The sequence below is a fragment of the Heterocephalus glaber genome, unplaced genomic scaffold, assembly GCF_053883595.1.
Source record: "Heterocephalus glaber isolate CG9 unplaced genomic scaffold, H.glaber_assembly_v1.0 deba00000676, whole genome shotgun sequence".
In the NCBI taxonomy this organism is placed as follows: Eukaryota; Metazoa; Chordata; class Mammalia; order Rodentia; family Bathyergidae; genus Heterocephalus; species Heterocephalus glaber.
The window spans coordinates 22698008-22704432 of record NW_028258156.1 but is presented as its reverse complement, the minus strand read 5'-3'; positions in this window follow the sequence as shown (position 1 = coordinate 22704432).

Here is a 6425-nt window from a genome sequence, read left to right as displayed (position 1 = left end):
CACAAGGCTGTATAAGATAGCTTTTTATTCATTTACGTAAACATATCTTGAGGCCCAGACACATGTCTCTCTGGTTGATTTATGATTCTACAAACTCTGTGCTGTTCAATGCTTTGTTGATTTTCTGGTGATTGCAAGATTCGGCCTTGCATTCCCTCTGCCCTGGTTTACCAAGGTGGGTTCAACAAAATTAATTCCATTCTTGTGGACTATATCTGCTTAAGGACCCGATACACATGTATTAGGCAGTGGAAGAAAAATTTCCCTGCTATCTTGCCTTCAGCCCAACTTAAAGAAACATCAGCATATTCTAGCTCTGCAGCAACCCTCAGACAATTTTTCTTCTCATTTGCAAAAGTCCAGTTGGAAGCAGCCACCTGTTCTTTCCTGGCTCCTTGAGAGAGAAGTTTATACCCTTGGTGTGTTCGCATTTCAGAAACCAACCAAACTCACCTTTAACACTGTTTATTTTTAGGGTCTCTGCATTTATATTTAGAAGGGAAGCTCTGTCATGCCTCCGGGAGCATCATTCCTGCAATTTTTGCTAGAGCACTGGGAGGCCACGAGGAGGGAAAATTAGTCGTGCATGTAAGTCCTGGACCCAGTGACCCAGCACGGGGACATGTACCAAATATACAAGGAGAGGGTAGGATGAAGGGTTGACCTTCAGTAGCTGGGACCTGGTCATTCACCGAGGCCTCCAAGTTGGCACAGGCCTGCTGTTGAACTTGAGGGGTCCTAAGAGAAAGGGTAGGTAGAAAATTCCGGGATCAAGGGAGATTCTTGCTAAGATTGAAGTAAAATTACTACCAGTCTGCAACCTACCACATTTTTTTCCTTGTTTCAGTTTCGACAAAACATTATGCCCATGTAAATAAACGTTTAAAAAGTAATACCTGCATGTCTTAGTTACTTTTCTGTCATTGCTGAGACAATATACACAACTCCCAAAGTTAAAGGGGAAAGGTTTATTTAGCTCACAGTTTGTAGAGATTTCACCCCACAATCAGCTGGCAAGACAGGATGCTGTGGCAGAGGAGAAATGGCTCATGGTGAGTAGAAGGTAGCAGAGCAAGCAAGAGACCTCAGCAGCTTCTTTCTGTACCTTTTATACTCTAGGCTACGGGGCTTAGGGCAGTGCCAAATCAATCACTCAAGTGTAGTGGTTTAGTAATCACACGCCCTTAATCTCAGCATCGCACATTCCAGATTCAGCCACCTCTGAAAAAGAAAGCCCCGCCTCATCCACATGAGGCTTTGGGGGGACATCTAAACACAAGCCATAATACTGCATTAGTATAAAATTTAAAAGGCAGAGTTTATAAAACATATTATAGGAAAAGTGCTAATAGTTCTAATATTCAGAAAACTCAACCATTGAGTGACAAAGAATCAAAATCACGTAGAAAAAATGGGCAAAAGACAATTTTTAAATAGACAAATAGCCTTTAATCATATTAAAAGATGTTCAGACTCATTATTAGAGGAATACAACTTAAAATACCACCTTTAAAAATGTTATTCCATTCCTTATCTATCAAATTGGTAACAATTTTAAAAACAAGACAGCAAAATCTCTTAGGGAGACTGTAGGGAAACAGATATTTCATACACTGTGATACCATATTGGTTGAATCTAGATGGAGGAGAGTATGAGAAGAGTGAACAAATATGAGCATCTTGAGTATGGCCAGTATGTTCTTTTGATGTGTCTCTATGACATTTGGAGCACTTTATCACTTTCCAGAACTACAGGATATTCCAGGCTCATCTTATACTTTCCTTGTTCAGGCTGGAATCTGCCATTTGTCCAAGGATTTTTGGTTTCTTCTGGGTACTAAATTTTCATCCAGAAATTTCACTTCTAAGAATATACTGGAAGATATATTTCTAAGAGCATAAAAATACATTTTTACAAATTTAAGTCATCTCAGTGTTATTTCAAAATACAAAATATGAAAACAACCTAAATGCTTATACATAAGAGAGAGTGGGATACATAAGATTCACATAATAGAGTTCCATTCAGCTGTGTAAATTCGGGCTATTGCAATAATCTGGCATGCAGATAGCTACAGAATATACAGTTAAGTGGAAAATGCAAAGTACAGGATATATCTGTACCTACTAGTGTGTTAACTGCCATATAAGAAAGGAGGAACAAAAATAGGTACATGTATTTGCACAGGTACGCAAAAATCAACACAGGAAGAATAAGTCTGAAGCTAGAATTGGTGGTTTGCAGAGGGTAGATGGGAACAAAGTGGATTACAGCAGGAATGGGAATCCAGAATAAGGGGCCAGCAGGCTCTGCTCCCTGAGTATAGCTTTCTGTAAAGTGCTGATTTTCAGAGCCACCATAACCTTTCACGTGCCAAAAAGAAAAAGAAATCATTAAATAATTAAATTCAAATGAAAATATATTAAAAGTATTCTGGGCAAAACTTAAATGAAACAACAAGTGAACCTAGTGAAATTATAAATGAATAGAATAACCACAGTGGAGGAAGGTGGAAAGAAAAGAATTTATGTGATTCTAGAAAAATAGTGTTTTGGCTATATTTAATAATGCCAAAGTAAAAAAAGAACCGAAAACAAACACTATATACTCTAGCTTGAAATTTCACTTTCACAAAGATATTAACAATTCAAAAGCTATTTTGGGTATTCTAAGATTAAGCAAGTAATATTGTATGAATAATGAAAGCCAATTTCTTACTGTACAGAAAGGAATTGTAGATAAGAATAGAGAGAAGACCAGAATTTGTGTTGTGGGATTAGAATGAAAGATATGGACATGAATTTCCAATCAATATGAAATCAATATGTGTATGTGGACACATCTATATTCTTAGCTCTGTCTGCTTTAAGAAACTTGAAGCAATAACACTCCAGTAGCAGGGAGCACATTTAGTGACTAAATATTTGTTTCTAAACACCATTTTCTTAAAGAAAGAACCAAGGCTTCTTGGATAAATGGCAGATTCCATCTTGGACAAGGAAAGTATAAGATGAGCCTGGAATATCATGTGGTTTCAGAAAGTGAGAAAGTGCTCCAAACGTCATAGAGACACGTTGGAAGGACATACTGGCCACATTCAAGATGCTCCCAATGGTCCAATATGGAGAGTAGATTAACAAAACATATACCAAAGTAATAGATTGGTGCAAACAGAATAAATATCCATGAGTCCCTACTGATACAGGAATAAATAAATAAGCTATTAAAGTGTGGGAACAAAAGAGCATCCTCGCAGAATTCAAACCATAACAGTAGAAGGACGATGAAAGTAGAACTCACTAATTGGCAAACACTGCTGTATTAACAACTGCAGGCAAGCATCCTCGACAAGGACTCAAGTACTGCAGTAAACATGCTGAGAAAAAATATTTGCCTAGTTTCAAAGTAATCCCCACAAAACAGAGAAAAAGAATAGCTCAGTAGGGGAGAATCCCCCATCTTAGCCATGTGATCAGAGTTAGAATCACCCATAGAGGGACCTAATGACATTAAAAGCCTCTTGGCATGATGTGCTGGGAAGATGGACTGCTGTTCTGTGATGTTCTTGCCAAAATGTAGAACCTGGAGCACAGCAGAAGGGAACATCAGACACACAGTAACTGGGCAGTACTCATCAAGGTCATGAACCATGAAGAAAAACCAAGAAACTACCCTAGATTGTGGGTAATAAAGTGATATGAAAACTTGATCTTGGAACAGAAAAGGACAGTAGTGGTACAACTGGAGAAATCTGAACGGGGTCTCTAAAAGTTAAAAGTATGATATTAAAATTAATTTCCTGTGATGTGGTGCTATATAGTGTTAACATTTGAAAAGGAAGACCAAGAATTCTTTGATTTTTGCAACTTTTTTTCTAAATCTGAAATTTTTTCACAGGAAGAGCTGAAAAAATAAAAATTGAATTAGAAATATTCTTGTAATGAATTAGAGTTAAAGACAGTATGAATTTATGTTAGGCTAAATACAGATACAGATGTTACATACAGAAATATTTATAGAAATGTGTGTATGTATATATATATATATTCACACACATGCACACACATGTACACACACTATTACCTCGCTATGTTAACTGGGAGAGCCAGAGCAATAAGCATTCTTAGACCCCAGATTTCATTTCTAATGCCATTCTTCAATCAAAGGAACCAGAGCTACTTGGAGAAATGGATGATTGAAAGATGGAGAAGGAAATACAAAAATGATCCTGGACTATCTTGGTAGTCCAGAAAGTAACAGGAATGTTGGGGGTGGGGTGGGGGAGAGGGAGAGGAGAGGGAGGAGGAGAGAGAGAGAAAAGGGGGAGAGAAGAAGGGGGCGGGAAAGAGGGACAGAAAGGAAAAGGAAAGAAGAGAAGGGAGGGAGAGCGAAAGAGGAGACAAGGGGAAGAGGAAGGAGAGGAGGAGGAAGAAAAGAATAGAGAGAGGAAGGGGAGAAGGAGGGACCAATGAGGGACGTACAGAAAAGAGACAGACACCAACTCAACTGAAAAAGCTCCCAATGCCCAAACCTGGAACAATTTGAGCAATAAAAAAGTAGAACTGGATCATAACCAAAAGCTAAAACAAATATTCATGAGTTCACACTCATAAAATTATAAATGAATTATTGAATAAATAAATAACTGGGGAAGAGAGAAATTCCCTGTGCAGAAGAATTATAAATAATTTATGTGACTCCTCTCACCTCAGGGAGGTGACTCACAACCTCCCACGTCTCACGTGTGGACCGGGCATAGGTCTTCCTTCCAAACTTTACCACAGTCAGGTGACCAGGGTCAACCAGGATAAGTCATGTTGACAGGCACACTTTTTTTTTTTGGTATTGGGGATCGAACTCAGGACCTAGCACTTGTGAGGCAGGTGGCGGAACCACTGAGCTAAATCTCTGGCCCTGACAGACACACTTTTGATATAATGGGATGGGAGTGACACTTTACCTTTGTGCTATTCCTCCCCAAAGCCAGACTCCTGATACAATCACAAAAAGAAAATATCAGACAAATCCCAATTTAGGGATACTCTACAAAATATTTGACCAGTAATCAAAACTATCAAGGTCATCAAAGACAAAGTCTGAGTGACTGTGTCAGACGAGAGGAGCCCAAAGGGACATGATGATGAAATATAGCATGGTATCCTAAAAGAGATCCGGGAGCAAAAGGTACATTAGGTAAAGCCAAGGAAATTTGAATAAAGTTTAGGCTTTAATTAATAATTATGTGTTTATATTCACTCATTCATTGTAAATAGAACACTGTACTATGGTAGACATTATTATTAGGGGAATTGGATTTGGAGTATATGATAAATCTCTGTACTACCTTCTAACTTTTCTGTACCAGTGAAATTATTCTAAAAATGCAATTTTATTGAAAAGAAAAAGGAAATGGAGGAGAAATGTATGGATTAAAAGCAGCACCCGAGACAGCATTCGAATCAGCATGTGTGGACTTTCTCCAGATCGTGGTTCAAACAAACTGCTTTTAAACACACTTATATAAACAAAATACATTCATTTAGGAATCATTTAGGAAACCACTGGAAATTTGAATACTAACATTGAATGATATCAGGAATTTATTATGTTTCAAGACAAATTTGAGGTACATGCTGAAATATTTACAGAATAAATGATGATGTCTGGAGTTTGCTTCAAATGAACAGAGGCAAAGGGGTTGGCAGGGGTATTGCTGAAACAAAGTACAGTAAATGATAGTTTCTCAGAGTTCATGAGTTAACAGTTTTGGGAGCTGGGTGATGCTTACATGGAGATTATACACAACTCGCCTATTTTTGTGAATGTTTGAAAATGACCCTTGCAAAAAAAGTGGGGGGGGGGGGGGAAGGAAGAGGAAGAGAGAGAGGGAGGCAGAGAGAGATACATGCAGAATCCTCTGAGCATGCCAAACTCCCGGCTCTCCCACATATCTATCTAATGTAAGGATTTTCTGATTTTAAATCCTGTTCCCTCAAGATCACAGGTGCACAACCACACTCTTGGTGTTCAGGTTCACCTTCCATTTCCACCTTTACTCTAAGAGAGATTATGGAAGCTCAGGAACCGCCTTGCAGAGGAAACAAGGCAGCTTTGCCAGTACCCCGGGAATGCTCTGGAAACCTCCGCGGGATTTATGAGGTACCCCTGTATCAACAAACAGACTGGCAGCAGAAGGGCTCTCCACTAAGGTCAAAGGAGTTTTGAAAGCTAATTAAAGGTTTAAGTAAAATGCTCATGCAGCCTTTGAGATCTTGAGAGTATTAGAAAGAATCCTTTTTAAAACCCTATTTTAAAAATTCATTGAGACATAATTTATGTACAATACAATTCACTGATTTTGTGTACAGTTCTGAGTTCTGACAAATGTATTCAATCACGTAACCATAGCTACAATCAAGAAGTG